Source organism: Zalophus californianus, chromosome 8 (genome assembly GCF_009762305.2).
Source record: "Zalophus californianus isolate mZalCal1 chromosome 8, mZalCal1.pri.v2, whole genome shotgun sequence".
Taxonomy (NCBI): Eukaryota; Metazoa; Chordata; class Mammalia; order Carnivora; family Otariidae; genus Zalophus; species Zalophus californianus.
The window spans coordinates 132,195,021-132,215,703 of record NC_045602.1 but is presented as its reverse complement, the minus strand read 5'-3'; positions in this window follow the sequence as shown (position 1 = coordinate 132,215,703).

Sequence of the window (20,683 nt, the reverse complement as noted above, 5' to 3'; positions counted from 1 at the left end):
GCGGGCAGCAGGGGGCGCCCCGCGCAGCGGAGCGGGGCCGGGGGCGGGGCCCCGAGTGGACGGAAGGGAAGGTCTCTTTCATCAATTGCACAAACTGTAAGAAATCGGCATTTTTGTCAAAGAGAGCTAAAAACAAATGACCTTGGCTCTAAGATGTGAGATGTATGTGCCCTGATAATTCGCATGGTATAAAGGAGGAAGTACTATTAATTTATTCAACAATGTTCACGAGTAATTGCCGTATGCCCTGACACTTGTGCCACCCTATTTTTTTCTTTTTCTTTGTGTGTGGGGGGGTTCCTTTACACTCTTAACACTTACTGAACGCCCCAAAGATCTTCTCTTTACATAGGTTATATTCATCGATATTTACCATTTAAGAAATTAAACTGAGAATTTTTTTTAAACATTAATTCATTTAATAAATAAACCCATTCCGTAATAATATAAGTAAGATTTTAAATTATACGAAATCATCGGAAACTGGCATGGGCTTCTGAAAACAAGGAAGAGGAAGAAGCCTGTAAGCACTGTTGGGCCGGCACGCAACAGTGTTTTGTACAAGGGGCTCTGGGTGGTGGGGCTGTTCACCAAGACAGAGTCTCAGGGCCTGGGAGAGTGTTGATTGATCTGGACAGACGGACAGACAGTGGGCTGACTCTTGGCCACCATGCTGCTGGCTCTTCCGACTCTGTATCTCACCATCTCTCTCACCCCCGCCCCAGCCCTGGCATCCTTTGAGCCGATCTCTTCTCCAGCACAGAACCAGTTCTGTAAGTACAAATGCGGCCTTTTGTGTCTTCCATTAAGCATCCTCTCCTTTCCTTAAATTTGAGCATTTCCAACCTCGCTTCTGGTTCTTTCCCTATCTGTCTGGACCAATAAAAGAAAGAAGTCTGTGGTGCCAATGGAAACAACTGGAGACCGCAGGTCAGGAAGGAAAATCGCCAGTCACCACTTGAGAATACCATCCCCACTAAGGGTGACTGAACACATTCCCTTATACCAAGTTGAAAATTGGCCATCCGTTGACTGGATTCATGATATGGTGTTATTAATAGCTATAAGAAAGAACACTGAAAATAATAATAATAAAAGACTGGGTAACCACTAGTATGAAAACTTCATGAGGAAGATACAAGGAAAGAAATGGTAAGTATGTTGACTGGAAAACTGAGGGGGGAAAACCCCGCCTACCCATCTATTTGGATTGACACGTAAGCTTCACAATTGTCCAGACATGTCCTGGTTTAAGATTCTGTCACAAAGCAGTGACGGGATTTCATAGCAGTACGTGCCCGTGTGCCCTCCAAAATCCGCGCCATCTGAGCCAGGCTTCTGGTTCTGAGACTTAGACGGGAAACCTTGATGGAATTACACTTTCACCTTGGCCGTGAGGAGTAAGGGGCAACGGGAAGCCAACCCTATTATCACGTGGTAATTTGTTCCGGGCCTGCAGGGGGCGCCCAAGGATCGTGTTAGCGCAGCCATTCAAGGCAATGCGGATGCTATTTTACCAAAATACATACAGGACTATTATTTTCTTAATTTTTAAAAATATAATCTACTTTTAAAATTTAGAATAAATATATTTTAAAGGGGCATTTAAAAACCTCTGACTTAAAGTGAAAACCAGTCTCACTTGCTGTTGGAGCAGATCTTAAGTAAATTAAATCTCTACTCTGGGATGGCTCTTGAGAAATTGTTTCAGCTGAGATTTGATCCAAAGGGGTAAGGTAACAGACAAAAAGGGAGCAGGACCAGGTCCTGCACCTGAGTGCCTTCCTTACATGTCCACCTCTGGGCACCTCATCTGCTTGACCTCCCTCCCAGTGTGGGAGGGGTGGGAGGGGGGAGTGAAGAGAACTTTCAATATGGAATAAAGGTCGTTAGTCATGATATATTTAAAGAAACAGAAGAAAAGGTTTGGACAGGAAAGAGAAGGAGAAGGGCAAGAGATGAAGCTGGCCATCCAACTGGCCAGCTTACACAGCTCCTCGCCTCCAGCCATCTGTGGCCAGGAGGAAATAGAGACCCAGTCCCTAGTTCCCCTTTTCACAAAAAGCCAGAAATGTGGATTTTTTTAAAAATGTGAAATCTCTTGTTGTCGAAACCTTCCCTCAAAACTTCACGTATGTCAGACAGATGGAAAGCGCAGGCCACCCACTCATTTGTGACCTCCAGTAAACCTCCCCATATGTACATATTATGGAATGTTCTTCCCACCGAATTTTTCTCCTAAATGAAATTAAAAAAAAAAATTCCCTAGGTCTACTGAAGTCAGAAGCTGATAGAAATTAGGAACTCTCTTACTGAAAAATTTCATCCCCAAGCTGCCTGATTACTTTCTCCCCTTGTCACCTCCTTCCCATACTTATGCTATGATCACCAGGATTTCCTCTGTGTCCCTTCATGAATAACTCTTGACCTCCAGTGGAGCCTTTAAATCTAACTCAAGATTTGATCTGTCCTCTAAAGACTTCCTTGGTTCTCATCAACCTGTTCCATCTTTAAATTCTGCACTTGCATCACAATTTGGTACTTTTCTAAGCTACCACTGTATATGACTTAACCTTCTCTCTCGTACTTCTTTTGAATATTCTTACTGAGATGAGTAATGTAAAGTAGTGTGAGAGTTTGTATATGGCTCAACAATTTTGTAAATGGTTTTGTCATGACCCTCTTTGAAATTCTCTGTCTTCCCATTGCACTTAGGGTATAATTTAGATTTCTTACCAAGGCCTTGCCTCCATCTCTGATGTTATTTCATACCATATTTCCCCTCAGTATGCTCCATCTTCTAGGTGTCATTTGTGAATGATACATGCTCCCTTCTGCCTCAGGGCCTTTGCACCTGCTTATCTTGCTATTCAAGATGCCCTTCTCCTGTTTTTCACCTGGTTAAATTCTGTCTATCCTCAACACTCAGCCTCTGTGTCCCTCTATCAAGAAATCTTCCTTGAACGCATCCACCACCCAGAAAGAGCAGCACTCCCCCGCCACCCCGCCCCGCTATAAGCCTCTGTAGCACATTTTTTTTTTAAAATATGCCCCTCCTGTTATACTGGGAGCACCAAGCGGAGCCCACCATGCCTGTTTCTTCATCTCTATAATCACAGTACCAACAGGGAAAGTAAGGGATTGACAGATACCAATGAATAAATAAATGTGTGAATGAATGTGTAATTAAAGATTAATACAGTATTATATAAAACAATATAGCTGTTGATAATTCACTCAGCAACACCGTACAAGAGTCTATAGTGTATTTCCATTCACTTTGTGTGTGTGTGTGTGTGTGTGTGTGTGTGTGTGTGTGTGTGTGTGTTAGATCTGGCTCTAGTGTCTCACACAGTGAGCACGTGGATTCATTGCCTGAGCAAGCCTTCCCTTCTTCACCAGGTGGCCTGTGACTCCAGGATCTGACGTTTTATTTTTCTCTTTGCAACCCCTCAGGAACTGTGCACTCTCTTGTCTACACTCTGCAAAGCAAGATTACACAAAATCAAGGAAACCTCTCTTTGGGACAAAATATAACCATCTCTCACTAGTATGAATTCTTACCTTAAATTTTACCTGGCAAAAAGCAAAGCACTTTCCAGAGCCCTCAAATATATGCATTGGATTTAGGCCTTTTTATAAAACAGACCTTTAACTAGCCTGTTTATTTCAAGGGTACATGCTTATAGCAATTTTGATATTGAGAAACAAGTCAGAACTTGTTATAAGTAACAGTCACAACATAGCCTCAAATTAAAATATAAATTCCCTGGTGTGATTCATTCAACAAGAACCTCATTTACACCTAACATTGAGCCAGGCAGCCTTGTCACATAGATGCTGCTCTTAAAAGGATCTGTTTTGTCGTGGAATGGGCATCTACTATCTTTTGAATACTTTTCTCTATATTTAGGGCCATTTCCAGGTCACGAGTGTCAGCTCTCCATCCTGGAAGTCAGAACTTAATTTCCTAGCATCCTTGAAGCTCCGATGCAGGCCTGTGGATCTGGGTCCGGCCAATCAGATTCCCCAGTGGCGGACTGGCGACCAATGAGGAGAGAACAGTGGAGGGAGGTGCCCGGAACCAGGAGGTGAGAGCAACCTGGCAGAGGAGGCTCGGGTGTCCTGAAGCAGCAGGAAGAGAGCACTTGGCCTCAGTGACTCAGACCCAGAGGTGCTGAGATTGTAGCAGCAAGCAGTCCTACAGGTTCATCTCAATGTCATCCCTAGCTGTTTACCTCCACTGTGGATCCCGGGTACCTCACAAAGGGTCTGTACACATTTCAACTTCCTTTTTCAAATTCTGCTATATCTAGCTACAAAGTCCTGCTCTTCAACACAAAGAACCCCACAGAGTTGTTTCTTCTAAAGGAAAGTTATTCCTCTGTCATTGGAAATTCAGCCGAGATGATCAGGAGATGGAAAGGCAAAATGGCACAGCATCCCTTAGGCTGCTGTGGGGGCGAAAAGCCCCTTGCTACGTTGCCAGCCCACACACCAATGCCAACTATGGCCGCTGAGCTGATTTTCATTGCTTTCTATTTTATAAATCACATACTCAAGTAACCCGTGGGGTGCATTTGTGTCGGATTGACACAGGCCTTCATGAAGAGACGCCAGCTGAAGCCAACACCTCCCCGAACCAGCACAACCCACAGCCAGAATCCTCGTGAGCTGGGAGGACTTCCACATGCAAATGGCAAATGGATCGAGGGAAAGGGAAGGGGTCACTGCCTGATGCTTGGAAAACCTCAAAGGCGTCGGGAGGAGGCTGAACCAACAAACCTGGCTCGATTTTTTAAGACAAACAAAGAACGGGATTGAAGATATCATGGGACTCAGTGTTGTCAATCATTAATGCTTCCGTGGTCTCCGAGCAAAATCCTTGGCAGGTACTGACGCCAAAGAGGGGCAGAAGAAGCAGCCCCTGCCCATGCCCATTCACTGCCACCAGAAGAGAAATGAATGCTAAGAAATGTGTAGAAAGCAGTTAAATAAAACGAATAAACATTTTCATTGTTTAAGAATAATTCTACTTCTGGCCACCGATTCTGAGAAAATAGGTCTAAAAACCATAAACAGACTATTTATACAAGAGTGCTTAGGAAAGCAGTGTTTATAAAAATGAAGCATCTCAACTACTCTTAACGATTTGGCAAAAGAGACAAGTTTAAGTGGCCCATAGGGTCCTTCCCTTCATAAACACTTGTCGCAATGCCCATTCTGAAAAGTAGCAGCAGAGGGAAATGTGGAAAAACAGATCAGATGCAAAATTACAATCCAGTTTTGTTTCTAAAAATTATATGTATATAAATATAGACAGATACACTTAGAAACGTATCAGAATGAAATACATAAAGATGTCAATATATAACCGTGATTTTGTAGATATCAGGAATTGAATGGAACTTTTACTTCCATCTCTATAATTTTCTGTATTTTTAAAAATTTTTTAAATGAATATGGATTAATTTGTATTCAGGAAGAAATTAATATTAAGGTAATTGATATGTAATAATGCAAGATATAATGAAACCTGATGCAAGCTATAAGGTGAGCACATTGTGATTCTAGCTAGAATCTAAAAGTCTGCCCATAGATAGAATATATAGGAGGAAATATACAGAGCTATTCTTAGCAGTTGTCACTGGGTGGTAACATGAAATCTAATTATTTTATCTTATTTGCACTTCCTTAAATTTATTTTAATGATTATATATTACTTTAATAATATTTGGGACACTTCTTTTTCAAGATATGACTATGGTCCTACCCTTCTCAATAAAGAAGGCTAGATAATTTTCACATTCCATCCATCACAGGAGCTCAATCATCAGAAGCAAAGGATTTAAATCTAAATAGGTCCTCCACATTACTGTCCTAAGTTTCTGAGAAGGAACAAGAAGCTCCCTGAGATATTAAATAGTTAACAACAATTTTTTTTAATTTCTAGAAATTTCCATCTTTAATGTAATGAGCACGAATCTTATAAAGCATGTTTGCTGCTAGAAGTAGCGTTCAGGGGCACCTGGGTGGCACAGTCAGTTAAGCGTCTGCCTTCGGTTCAGGTCATGATCCCAGGGTCCTGAGATTGAGTCCCAGTTGGGCTCCTTGCTCAGCAGGGAGCCTGCTTCTCCCTCTGCTTGCCGCTCCCCCTGCTTGTGCTCTCTCTCTCTCTCTGACAAATAAATAAATAAAATCTTTAAAAAAAAAGTAGAATTTATTTATAATCTATAAATGTTTGTTATAAGAAATTATTTTGCTGACTTAAGCTTACCTAAATATACTTTTTTATAACGAACCCAATATTAAATAGATATAAAGATATAGAGAGATCTCGCTCTACCCCCCTCATCCATATGAAGATTACATTTAATTGTCTGCCCAAGAAGAATTACTCCTCCTAAATATGTGGCATTTGTTTCCCCACATCTATCCAGTTCCCCTTCTGGCAACAGCCCTGATTTGAGTTTAGAGAGCTTCTTCTTCCTCCCTCCGGTGGTCAATATTACGTGTCACTTGCACAGACATTTGGCCAAACATTTTGTGTGTTTCTGTGAAAGTGTTTCTGGGTGAGATTACTGTTTCAATCATAGACTGAGTGAAGCCCTTCCTAACGTGGGTGGGCCTCATCCAATCAATTGAAGATCTGAAGAGACGGAACAAAAAAGGAGACAAAGAGCGAACTCTTCCTGCCTGACTGCTGAGCTGAGACACTGGTCCTTTCCCGTTTCCAGACTTGAACTGACACATCAGTTCTGCGTTTCCAGCTTGCCAGCTGTGGATCTTGGGATTTACCTCTGTAATCACGTAAGCCACATTTTTATAATATTGATCTATCCTATCTATCTATCTGATTACCTATTCATCCACATTCTATTGGTTCTGCTTCTCTGGAGAACCCTGACGCACTTAGTCCGTGTAGTCGGGACGGGCTCTGACACTCTCCTAGAAAGGGGAGCACAAAGAACAGGCTTCAGCCAATCAGCAAACGGTGGCCACACGATTGTTCAGGAATCAGCCCATGACCAAACTTAGGCCCATGAGAACCAGGGCTTCTGATTAGCATGGGCACCAGAAGATCTCTCTTCCTGCTAGCTGTGAACCTGTAGGAATGAAGGTTCTGGAACGGGGGCCAGCATCTTGCCATGTAAAAAGTGAGCTAGTTTGAAAATGGAGTCAACCAGAAGTGAAGCTGAAAAGTGGAGAGAGGTGAGAGAGAGGGCCTGAATTTTGAAAGTGTGGCCCTGGACCCACTGAGCTAAGCTAGCTCTTATCCTGAACTTTTTAATGACATGAGTCAATTCTTCATTTGCCAATGGGATTTTGGCTTCATTTCCTGTGACTTATAATCAAAAGAGTGTGAACTGGTATGTTCCAGCCACAGCAATGTCTTGACAGAGCCTGAGACAAAGGCTTACTGCAGGGAGTCAATACTGGGAGGTGACCCTGGGGAACCAGAGCAGGGGGTGTGGGTGGGGGGTGCTGGGAAAAGTGAAAAAGGGGAGGACAGGAAGCTGTTCCCAGGGCCATTTACTGAGCTAGTTACCCTGTGGGCACCTGGACCTACCCTTCCTGGGAACTCTTTGAGATAGTGTGTACCACGTATCACCGACTTGTTCTCACCACAAAGACATCACCTATCCACCCATTCGAGTTTGGTCAAGGGTTCCCCTGGGGTGTTAACGTCTTTGCACTTCCAAGTTAGTTCTTGTACCAGAATGGCCGCAGAAGCTACCTGAGGCCAGCAGCAAATCCCCAGGGGGTGAGGCAGAGCTGAGTAAGGCGCACCTTTGCACAGTTGTTTGTTAGGCCCAATGGCCAGGGTGGAAAGATAGGTCCAGGTTGGGTAGAAGACAAAGCACTAAAGATACCCAACACCGTTAAGTATCAGTTATGAGCGGAACAGGAATGCCTTTCAAGATTGGACTTCACCATTTTTTTATGAACTTGGAAAAAGAGCAGGACTGAATCCTGTGGAGCCCAAGCAGGACTCAAATAGTGACATCTCCTATCACTCTTACTTAAGACTAAATAATCCCCTTTGGGAATTCCCTGATGCAAAAAGTCTTAGGAAATCGTTCTGTTGCAGAAGAGGGTCAGATCAATGGTGCGTAGGTAGGGGAGGGCTTTCCCCTGCAATGAATGAATGGCCCCACTGTTACTCATCACTGGAAGAGATCAGTCTGGACCTGACAGATGAGAACTAGGGAGGTGAACTTTAGATCAGGTGAAGAAAAAAACTTATTTTTTTTTTTCACCTTGATCCAGAATTTAAGGAGGTAAGGGGAGAGGGACCTGCCTTGTTCACTCACGCATACATGCAGCACATTATGTATTGAATGTTTCCAGACCAGCCACGTAATTTTCAGGGCCTAGTGTAAAATGAAAATGGTGGTGGTGTTGGGGCGGGGGGGGGGGGGAGCGGTTGTTCAAACATTATCAACAATTTCAGTGTGGCAACAGCAGAGCATTAAGCCAAGTGTGGGGATCTTCAGAGCAAGGGACCCTAAATGTCATCTGCACATCAGTCATGGCACTAAATTTCAGACATACATCAGCAAACAAGACACATCCAGCATCTGTCCTCATGAAGAGTTTAGGCTGGGATACATGCTGTTCCCTCTGTCGGTCTCCCTTCCCAGGGATCTTTCACAGCCTGAGCACTTGCTAGAGTGAGTTTGATTCTGCATTAAATAATTTTTCAGGCCACTTCCTCCCTAAACCTCTGGAACTTACCTGAAGAATCAGTGATACATTCCAGTGCAGAGTGGGGACGTCTAGCTATGCTGAGGGATGTTAGGTGTGTTTCCAGGAAGCACATTTGTCCCAAGGGGCAGCTTCCTAAGGGATTGTCAAGTATAATTTTAATTATTAGCCACAGTTGGTTTATAATTTGATTTAGACCCTAAATCCCACTTTACCACACAGGGAGTTCCCACACTCCCTATCCTCTTATATCTGACTGCTTGACACAACTTCCCCGTCTGCACAACCTCTGAAGATTTTTGAGTCCAGGACTGCTGAAATCCATGGTATTCACTAGCGAATATTTACAGTATTCCTCACATATATTTTCAGAGAACATCTCTGCAGCCTCCAAAGCTTGCCAAACACCAAGAGCCACATAGGGGAAGAAAGTAGCCAGAACCAGCACCAACCCCCACTAGCTCTGCTACGTTGGGGAATGAGAGCAGGTGCCACCATGAGAAGTGTGAAGGGGGCTCAGGTGCAATCAGGACACACTAAGGTGTTCATGACTCAGGTGTTCCTCACGGGGGACTTCCTGTACTTACCTTGCCGTGGGATAACACTGTTTACCTTACAGGAACGTGTATTTCTTATCACTGGGTTATATGAATTACTCTTATCATATTCTTACCTGTAGGCACTTGCACTTTAGCTTATGCTGGGATGGGTTCTGTGTATTAATGACTAAATTTATAGGAATCCCATGAAGATCTTAATTCTGAAGGAGGCATCCCCATCTGCTGAAAATGCTATGGGGTGGTTTTATTTCAAATATAAGAAAAGAAAAAAAAATTGAATCCTTAGGTACATTTCATTTTAAAAATCTCTAACTCACACTTGAAAGTGTGATGCTTTATGTTCAAGTTTACCATAGTGAAGATAGTCCCCAATTAAGTAATAGATATTTTTTCATTTCAGAAGTGATCCCTTTTTTGCATGTATATTAAACTTCAATAAAAGTTTTCTGTTTAAAACAATTCTATTGTTTTTTTTTCCTGGGTTGTATGATAACAGGTGATGTTTGTTGGCTTATTTTAAATTTTGTTGCATTTCCTAAGGGCCAGGGATGAACTGTTAAAGTCTTAATTCTTTCTCTAAATCCCACTTTTGTTCAAAATTGATCATCTAATGAGCATTTGAGAATTCAAGTGTCTTCCACCTGGTGCCCTAGGCCAACTACTTTTCTGATCAGAAAGGAGATGCGTACCTGGCCCCACACACTGAGATAACATTGTTCTCCGGAGCAAAACAAATCAGTTTTAAACGTTTCCAAGTTACCTAGAACAAAACAAGGAAGTTAGCTAAGATCATTTTAAAGAAAAATGCTTACTCACCATAAACCCACCTCCACTCAATTATTTCCTCTGTCTTGGAAACCTAAGAATTTTGGAGTTTATTCAGAGGAGGTGAAATCAATGGCATCATGGAGACCCATCTGCAGAATGCGTTATTCTGAAGGAGAAGCAGGGTGACTTTTGTCAACAATCTTGGGTCTCAAATTCAGATGCCTGAGAGGGACACCAAAACGTGTGATTCACCCAGCACTTTGTCTTAAGAATTTGAAAGCAGGGGCGCCTGGTGGCACCATTGGTTAACCATCAGACTTTCGGTTTCCGCTCAGATCATGAGATCAGGCTCCCAGCTCAGCCTGGACTCTGCTTAAGACTCTCTCTCTTCCTCTCCCTCTGCCCCTCCCCCACAAAGATAAGTAAATAAATCTTAAAGAAAAAGAAAAGGAATTTGAAAGCAAGAATCCTAATCAGATATTCTGCTGGTATTCAAATGATACCTGTTGCACATCACTCTGGGTCTCGGTGTCCCAAAGCCCTGGTGCTGATAATTCTTTAGTGGTGGGTTTCTATTTTGGGATCCCACACCCTCACCTTGGTCATCCAGCCACACTTTTGCAAGCTTCTATCCTATGCCAGATAAATTCCTTTACTAATTAGGATAGCCTGCACCAGTTTCTGTTGCTTACAACCAAAAGAATCTAGGTTGCTACCAAATCCAGAAGTTCTATCTCCACCAGGCTTCAAGAAAGGCCTGCAAATGGGAGCTGTTAAACCATTAGGACCCTCACTCCACTTCTCTCACCTCAGTTGCTCCGACTTTCTTTATCACTGAGAACTTTCCTTCTGTACTGCTTCAGTTATAGGGGTGTGAGGAGTAAAAGATGGTCTCCCCACAACTCTTGATCAAGAGACCAGTTCACACTAATGAGTGGGCTATTTCCCAAATCCCAAATCCCAAATCCCAAGTCAGTACTTTGTAGTAAGATCCAAGTGGCCCATTTGAATCAATTGTCCACCTGTCTTGGTTAACGTATGGCCAGAATCCATCGTCATGTGCCATCATGGCTGCCAAAGGCCCAGGCCAGTGAGGGAGAGAAGCCATTTCTCACTAACTCACTTTTTTCGTCTTTCACATGGGTGTCCTCGAGTCATGATTCTGGGAAGCTCTGCACTGGGATCTGTGATCACTGCCTGGTACCTAGCATAAACCTCTCTGTGTGTTTTGTGAGATTGTTCATCAGCAGAGACCATGACTTTTTAAGTGTTGTGGAAGATAGTTCCTTGAAAGTTCATTAGTAATAAAATAGTAGGGGATAGTCTCTTTAGAAACTGAGCTTGGTCTTTTGTGCCTTCATTCATTATCCTAATTAAAATATCCTAGTTGATTTTACCTGACCAAGAAAAAAAGAAAGAGAAAGAAAGAAAGAAAGAAAGAAAGAAAGAAAGAAAGAAAGAAAGAAAGAAAGAAAGAAAGAAAGAAAGAAAGAAAGAAAGAAAGAAAGAAAGAAAGAAAAGAAAGAAAGAAAGAAAAGAAAGAAAGAAAGAAAAAGGAAGGAAGGAAGGAAGGAAGGAAGGAAGGAAGGAAGGAAGGAAGAATTGGTCGATTTAAATCTCCCAGGCTGTAGGCATTAAGGTAGCAGAGGGACATAGAACAATACTATACTTGGGGCGCCTGGGTGGCTCATTCGTTAAGCGTCTGCCTTCAGCTCAGGTCATGATCCCAGGGTCCTGGGATCGAGCCCCGCAACAGGTTCCCTGCTCAGCAGAAGCCTGCTTCTCCCTCTCCCACTCCCCCTGCTTGTGTTCTCCCTCTTGCTGTGTCTTTCTCTGTCAAATAAATAAAATCTTAAAAAAAAAAAAAAGAACAATACTATACTTGGGGATAACAAGGAGAATTGCTTGACTGTGATATGAATAGTTCTCAATCTTTTGAATTTCACATCCCAATACATTTTTTAAAAAATATGGACTGTGGAGCAGTATCATCAAAGAGGTGCTGAGTTTTTATTTTGCTAAGGAAGGACATTAAACCAAGAAAGCTTAAATCTAAAACCAACAACATAAAAACAAAGACTTTACCATAAAAAAAAAAGGCTGGAAGAGAATAAAAAACAACTTTCTCTATATAAAGCTGCTCTTCTAAATTGTTCCAACTTTATAAAATAGCCACTGGAGTGGTAGACCACCAAGCAACCCTTTCCAGTGAACTTGAATTTGGAATCCACTCCATGACACAATCTACCTTACCAAAGAGTGAAGTTTAAAATGGGGCCAAAGACAATACCACTTCCATTAGAATTCTTCCCTCCTACAACCAAGGTTTTCAACAGAAGTGAGGGCCATGTTCCCCCATCTGAGTGTGGTGTCCTTCTGGACATGAAGTGCTAGCTGGAAGCAAAACAGAGCCTTATACCACCTGCTGGCGATGTGCCAGGCACTCTGCTAAGCGTATCCATACAACCACGCATGCATTTGGTAATACTCTCTTTTTCACTGATGAAGAAGCTGAGGCTGGGAGAGATGATATCACTTGCCTATAGTCACGTAGGCTGATCAGCTCTGGAGCTCGGATTTGAACCCAACCGCATCTGCTGCCCAAATCCACTTTTGAAACCATGAGTTTTCTCCTTGAAGATTCAAACAAGGATTTTGACGACCAAGAGACACACACATTTTCATTTTAGAGAAAAGGTATTTATGAAATAATTCATTTTATTTCGGACTCCAGACTTGAGACTGCAGAAAATGTTAACAGCTCTGTTGCCTGAGTCGTGGTGGTCATCTTGTGGAATAACAGAATATCTGAGTCACTTAGACTTTAGAAAACACATGAGGAGCTTTAGCTGTGATTGAGTGGTTTTGAAATCAAGTCACAAGCTCAGGCATGAGGATCACATACTTATTTATGTTGGTGAGATAAATTGATTGTATGTGTTATGTAAGTAAAAGTGAATAGGTTGACACCCCTCGGGACATTGTTAATGGTTAAACTCTATGGACTCATTGATCACATGTCTTCAGAACAGGGCAAGGGAGCCTTTTCGTTGCATTCTATCAAACTGTTATTTATCTCAAGGATAAAAAGTAATTTCCCTCCATCCCTCTGTCTTTGGATACATTCAACATCTGGATTTAATTCCCGTACATTCACTTGCAGGCTTGACCTTGTGTAGGTGGAATTGTCATCAAGTTCTGTGAGTGTGGATGCTTCTGTCCCTGAAAATATCCCCTGAACTTCTGCAAATATCTCCAATTCCTGGACCAGGATTTTCATGGTTAGAGAAAGGGCTTCATTTGAGGATATTCCAGTGAGAGAAACAAATTCAGACCGAGATCCTTACACAATATCAGATTCTTTTCTGAAAGCTGGTTTTGATAAAAGAAAGGGTACAAGAGCAAGTGTGCATTACATGTGTTGAAAACACATAAGAGCTAACCTAGCATTTACTACACGTCAGACATTATTCTAAGTGCTTGACCTGAATTGACCCATTTGATCATGTTAATAGCATTAGGAGATAGGTAGTATCATAATCCATATTTTATAGATTAAGAAACCAAGACACAGAGCTGCTGAATGATTTGCCCAAGTTTGTAAAGCCAGGAAGTAGAAGAGCTGGATTTAAACTCCGTTGGTCTGACTTAAATTAGTCCCTTTTAACCACTGCACTAACTAGGCCATTGAGATGGGGTGGGGAGGGGCTGAGTGGCCACATGAGCACCGCAGAGAAAGTGCTAGAGCCCAGGAAGGACTCCAGACTTCCACCCTTACTGAGGACATCCCGCTAGCCCTGTTCATATTTATTAAGATGTGAAAAGAAAATGGACAATTCTCTTATTGATTCAAAAAGAAAAATGTAAACATTCAGAGTCTTCGTGAAAAGTCTGTTTACTGCCCTGGCTTGGTAAGTCCCAGAAATGGGCTGCTCAGGAGCCTTGCAAGGTTGAAGAGGACACCCTGAAACATTTGAAGAGAATACGGCCTCTTTTCTCTATCGTCTGGTCACAGTTGGTCAAATTTCTTGTTTTAGAATCACAGATGCCTACCGTGGTTACCCTAAGCAGAAAAAGAATTTGTTGACAGATATCATGGAGTCCACAGAATTGATAGCAAAGCTAGACAATCTGACGTGAAAAAGTAGGTAGGCCTCAAGGGGGATGAAGCAGCCAAACTGTGGCCAGAATTATACCAAAAGGAGTCTGGTTAGGTTCATAGTCCCCGAGGCTGCCACAAGCACGGGTGGCACAGCACGAGAAGTCCCTCGCTGCCACCACCCACGCAAATCTCAAGTCTGCAGGCTCCTCATGGAAACCCCGAGTGGCAGCATCTGATTGGCTGAGGTTAGTCACATGCTCTCTAGTGGGTCAGCTGGGAGAGGGGCTTTTTTTTTTTTAATTCCAGTATAATTAATGTACAGTGTTATATTAGTTTCAGGTGTATAATACAGTGATTCAATAATTCCATACATTACTCAGTGTTCATCATGGTAAGTATTCTTAATACCCTTAATCTGTTTTCCCCTTCCCACCACCCACCTCGCCTCTGGCAACCATCTGTTTCTTCTCTATAGTTAAGAGTCTGGTTTTTTGTTTGTCTCTTTTTTCCCCTTTGTTTCTTTGTTTTGTTTCTTAAATTCCACATGTGAGTGAAATCATATGGTGTTTGTCTTTCTCTGACTGACTTATTTCGTTAGCATAATACCCTCTAGTTCCATTCATATTGTTGCAAATGGTGAGATTTCATTCCTTTTTATGACTAAATAATATTCCATTGAAAACATATACCAGCTCTTCTTTATCCCTTCATCTATGGTGGACACTTGGGTTGTTTCCATATCTTGGCTATTGTAAATAATGTTTCAATCAACATAGGGGTGCATGTATTTTTTTCATTTTCTTTGGGTAGATACACAGGAGTGGAATTACAGGATCATAGGGTATTTCTATTTTTTATTTTTTGAGGAACCTCCATACTGTTTTCCACAGTGGTTGCACCAGTTTGCATGCAAGGGGGACTTTTCTGAGCCTCTTTGGCTTCTGTAGTGGTGCAGATGTCCCTATTTTAGGGTTCCTTAAAATATTCTAGGTTCAAATGCTGGGCAGAATGGTGTATTTGGCATCCAGATTGAAAGAAAATGCAATAATCATCAAAAGTATGGAAATATACTCAAGATGGAACACAGGAGAGTATGAATGAAGCTGGATGAAGACATGCTTTGATTCTCAGCTCTCCTACTAACTTACTGAGTGACCATGGGAAGGTCACTCACAATTTCTGAGCCTAAATTTCCTTGTTTGTAAAATGACAGTCAACACGGTATTTGCCTTCTGGATTTGTGATTCCCAGAAAGGGTAAGAGCAGGGAAATTCACAACATTTACAAATTACACCTGAACATCTTACATATGAGTGTATATTCATTCTCCACTTCCACTAGAGGCAGAATTAGCAGGAAGAGTGTCCCATAGTAGGAAAGGGGGGTCTTAAGTTGTAAACCATGAGAGATGCAGGGGTGAATGATGAAGGAAACCCCCAAAATTACCTTCCCTGTTAACGTTTAGAGAAAAGTCCATTCACACCTTGTTCTAACATACTTGAGAATGTAACCCCTTAGGTACTTTTTTCCCTACAATTAACTGGATGTCCATGACCACTGCATGTTCCTTCTAGGTGTGTACTTTTCAAGATATCTTGCAAAAGTTTCCCTTTAGGAACCTTCTCTTTGTTGTCACGTGATAGAGGCTTCTGAAGATAAGATTATACATATAAAAAATGCCACCTGGCCCCAAAAATTCCACCACCCAAGACATCCACCAAAAGCACTCCTTATGGAATTAAGACATTCCCCTGTCTTTGCCTTCAGTTAATAGTAATTTATCTAGTATTTACTTGCCAATATTTATTGACTACTTGTTGCATGCCTCATATGCACTGTCTTAGTCCTTGAACCAATTCCATGAACTAAGTACCACCATTTACAGAAGCAGAAGTTGAGTCCCAATGAGAGGATGTCACTTGTTCAAAGTCATGCTTTAAGCCCAGGTTTCTCTTACTCTAATCTTTAACCGCTACCTTATGGACAATGTATTAGACAGGATGAGGGAGCAGCTGGGGTGCATATGCAGGTGTTGTGGGTGCATGTTCATGTGTTGGGAGGTGTGCATGTGAGGAGGATGTGGGGGGTGTGCATGTATGGGAGGGTGTGACTGAAGGGCCACGTATGGCCACACAGCTACAAGTGTGTGGGCAGGTGTACGTGTGTGGCGGGGTGTGGACATGCTCCGTGGTTGAGCCAGATTTCCTGCATACGGAGAACACAATAGGTTCCTAACATCATCGTAGAACTCTGAGATTCTGAGCTTTGAAGTGCAAATTGGAATTTAAACTTGCCATAGGAGACTTTTGGAGGCCCTCCTAATTTTACTCATCCACTGGGAAGACCACTATACGTCCTTTCACCCAATCATCGTGAGATGCTCTTTATTGAAATATCCACTTTATCTTACGTCTCCAGCTAGTAGGGAAGAGCTTTTCGGGTGATAACTTCTTTTCTACTAGGTTATGAAAATCAGAGCTCCAGAGAACTCAGGAGGTTTCCTGAAGTAGCCATCTCGGTAGCCTTAAATGAAGGATGGCGGTCAGACATTTTCACTTTGGATTCCACTTCTGAGGGAACTGCTGACTCGAGCTCCTCGGTGTCGACGCGCCCATCCAGCTTTCCTGCTGGCTGTGCAGAAACGTAATTTCTGGAATAAGAAGTTTGGGCTCTTTGTCTTTTCTCTTAATACCTTAAGGTAAGAAATTGCGACGTATCTACCCCTGACTTTTAAGAGAACATAAGGACTCATTCATTAACAATAACAGAAGAATAGGGGCACCTGGGTGGCTCAGTTGGTTAAGTGTCTGCCTTCAGCTCAGGTCATGGTCCCAGGGTCCTGGGATCAAGCCCCTTGTCGGGCTCCCTGCTCAGTGGGGAGTCTGCTTTGCCCTCTACCCCTCCCCCTTCTCATGCTCTCTCTCTCTCAAATCAATCAATCAATAAAAGCTTAAAAAACAGTAACAGAAGAATAGAAAGAAAGGAGAAGGAGAAAGGAAAAAAAAGTGCCATCATGGGAGCATTTGCACCCATGGGGACACCCTTATTTTTTAGGGACAAGAAACTTCTTTTTGGTCAATAATGCAGAGTAACTTTGGAGTTAGACAGACTTGGGTTTGAATCGGCCACTTTCCAACTTGGACAAAATACTTACCCTGAGTTTCATTTACTTTTCCTATAAAATAGGATAATAATATGCATGCTTCTCAAACATTAATGTGCATATAAATCACCTGAAGGTGTTGGTAGAATACAGATTCTGGGGGGGAATCTGTGAGTATTCATGTAAACACACGAGATCCCAGATTATTCTCTCCAAGTTGCAATAGGATCAGACTCTGATTGGCTTTCTCCTGGTTGCTGTAAACATCGTCATTTGATGTTTTGCAAGAACCAGACTGTGGGAGGTTTGCCTAGCTGTTCTCTAGTGGTGGAAGATCAGGTCACAGGGTTTAGATTGTGAGGCCTATTTGACATTTGCTACTAAACTTTGTTTTTCCTAAGGACAAAAGAACTCTTCGAGTGTTTTCTTATTGCAAAACAGTTCCCTTGGCCCACTTCATGAAACTGGTAACAAGCAGATATCCAGTCCCATCCATCCTGGAGCTGACTGGGACTACACAGGTACTTTCCACGGTTCCCTTGGTGCTTGTCCCCTATGGAAGTATGCACTGGTGCCTCATATTAAAGCTCTGGGAACACACAATCAGAGCGCAAAATGCTTCATGCAAATCAACAGCCATAAGATCTGTCAAGGCAGGCTTTTGACACACAGGAGCGAAGCAAAATGTATTTTGCATCCAAAATAATGAGCAATAATAATTCTATCAGGGAATTTCTCTGATTTTCACCCTGATGGAATTAGCCAAGTTATATCATGCAAGAAAGTGTAGAGTAGGTATGTCTGTGATGATGTAATGATGACATCATTTTAAAAGTCAGCTATGAAACATATATAGTACCAATGGAATTTTTCAAAATCAATGGATTGCTGCATTAGGCAGCTTAACCTGACTCTAGATCCAATAGTTATACCTGTATCTTCCAAAACTATTATTGATAATAATAGCTAATACTGTTTACCATGTAACAAATACTGTTTATAACATTAACTCATTTAACCAATTATTTCCACTTTCATGTGGAGATGTGTTATTAAAGAGTACACGTCTTCTTTGTACAGATTTCTATTTTCTCCAACATTTCAAAAAAAGAGAAAATGAAATAAAATTATTTCCATGTTATAGATGAGGACAAGGTGAACTAAATCGGCCATATGTGGTAGGGTAGATTCAAACTCAGGTTTGGCTTAAATTCTCTAAGAAACACGTTTTTCTCCTATAAAAAGGAAAATAATACTTATTCTACAGTACGACTGTGTAGGAAGAGATAGTAAAATATCTGGCACACACACAGGAGCTCGTCAATAAATTATAATTTGTAGTAAGAGGAAAATGATTCATAAACTTGAGCAGGCACCCTGTGTTTTTCATCTCCTTCAGAATGGAACAGCTCTTTTAATGAGGAAACTTCTCAAAAGTTCTCCCCATGTAACTCTGTTTGGAGGATTTAAGATACATTTTTCTATTATATAACTTTAACTTAACAACAGGACCGAATTCTACTCAGAAATCATTAGCATGTATGGGGCCCGACAATGTTTGTGAAGATAGTGTTTGTGTTCTACCCATTTAAAGCATCCATCTTAGCCTTCCTGAGATATGGGCATAGTAACCCCCAATTTTATGAATGAGGAAACCAGGTTTACAAAGGTTAAATAACCTGCCCTAGGCCACACAGCTTGTGAGTGGTGGATTCCTGGCTTCAACCCAATACGTGGAGACCAAAACTATTATTTATACGGAATCGCTTTCTATGTGACACACAAATAAAGCCTTCCAGGATTTACCAACAACTTCTCCCTCGGAACACAGAGAATGCATTGATACTGATCTTTCTCTTTTCGCTGAAGAATGAGGAAATAATCAATACTCAATGGTCTATTATTTGCTTTTTGGGTGCTGGCCAAGGTAAACACCACTATGTCCTATGCTCCCGGAGAGACAAAACCAAGGAGACAACATCTGTAATTGCAAGGAGGTTTTTGTCTACTTAGGTGGAGAAACATTTGTTTCTGAGACAAATGTAATAGAGATTATGACCTTAATTTTTTGAGAGCCCAATTCCTGTACTTAATAACTTTGATAAACATTTTAGAGCTTTAATATATACCAGGAACTTCCAATACTTTGTCATCCTCAGAAAAACACCACTAGGTGGGTGCTCCCCTCATCACCACTTTGAGCTGAGATACCTGAAGCTTAACGAGATGAGTAAATCACCCCTGCTTTATCTGCCTACTAAGCAGCTGAGCTGGGATTTGAACTCAGCAGCATTTCTTTGCTAGTATGCCTTTGGCTTTAGTCAATTATACAGTTTCCCAAATCAAAATTGCAGTATTAAGGTGAACACAGTATTAAGGTATAATAATTGAGACATTCTAAATTGTCTCTCTTGCATGCAGTTTGCAAAAACCTGTGCTGAGAACTTTATCTGCATTGTTCTTACAGCAAACTCCATGAGGTTGGCTATTATTATTATTATTATTATTATTATTATTATTATTGCTGTTTCCACGAAGCTTAGGCTTTGCTCTGGTTGTGAGGTTAGGGTTCTAACACCATCCATGCTACAGATGTGGAAGGTAAGTCCTCTACAGATCCACAATCAGAAAGCAGCTCTAGGACCTACACCAAATTTAGTCAAAGCTTTGAAGCACAAAACTATATTACCATTTAATATATTTGAAGGAATTTTGTATTTTTCAGTGGTGAAACCAGCTATTGTCCTTCCAAGGACTTTTCTACTATTCCCTCATCACACATGCTCACACGCATGCACACACACGCATGCTCACACGCATGCACACACACGCATGCACACACGCACACATACACACACATAACCACACTTTGTCATCTGCGGTGGCTTGGTGTGAGGGCTGGAGTATAATTATCCAGTCAGGACTTGGTAAGACTTCCCAGAACCAAACAGAGGGCCTGGGCCTGTCTCAGTAATGATGGTGGGCATTTATGAGATGCTTCAACATCTCTCATTAGTAATTCCCAGCAGGAACCCCGGGCAGGATGACTCACAGAGGCTAAGTAATGAGCTAGGGATGAGGCCCAGTTAGGAAGAGTGTTTCTGGGACTGGGCTCAAAGTAGTCACGTTGAATTTAGCTGCACCTTGTCAAGGATGGATAAGTTTCCGAGAACTAATCTTCTTTCCTCTGCAATCCAGTATAAAAATTACTGGGGACTTTCTCCACTGGACATGAGAAACCAATTTCCCTGAAATAAGAATGTTCTTGCCAGCCGTTATGCCACTAACAACCGCCTACACTTCCAAGTGTCTACTTGGAGTTTATAAGGCAACACAATGCTAAACTCATATGAAAATCTAGAAAATATCAAATTATTTCCCTTTCTTTTTGGGTGCACCTGCCGAGAGAGAAAGAAAAGAAAGCACAAGGAAGGGGGATAA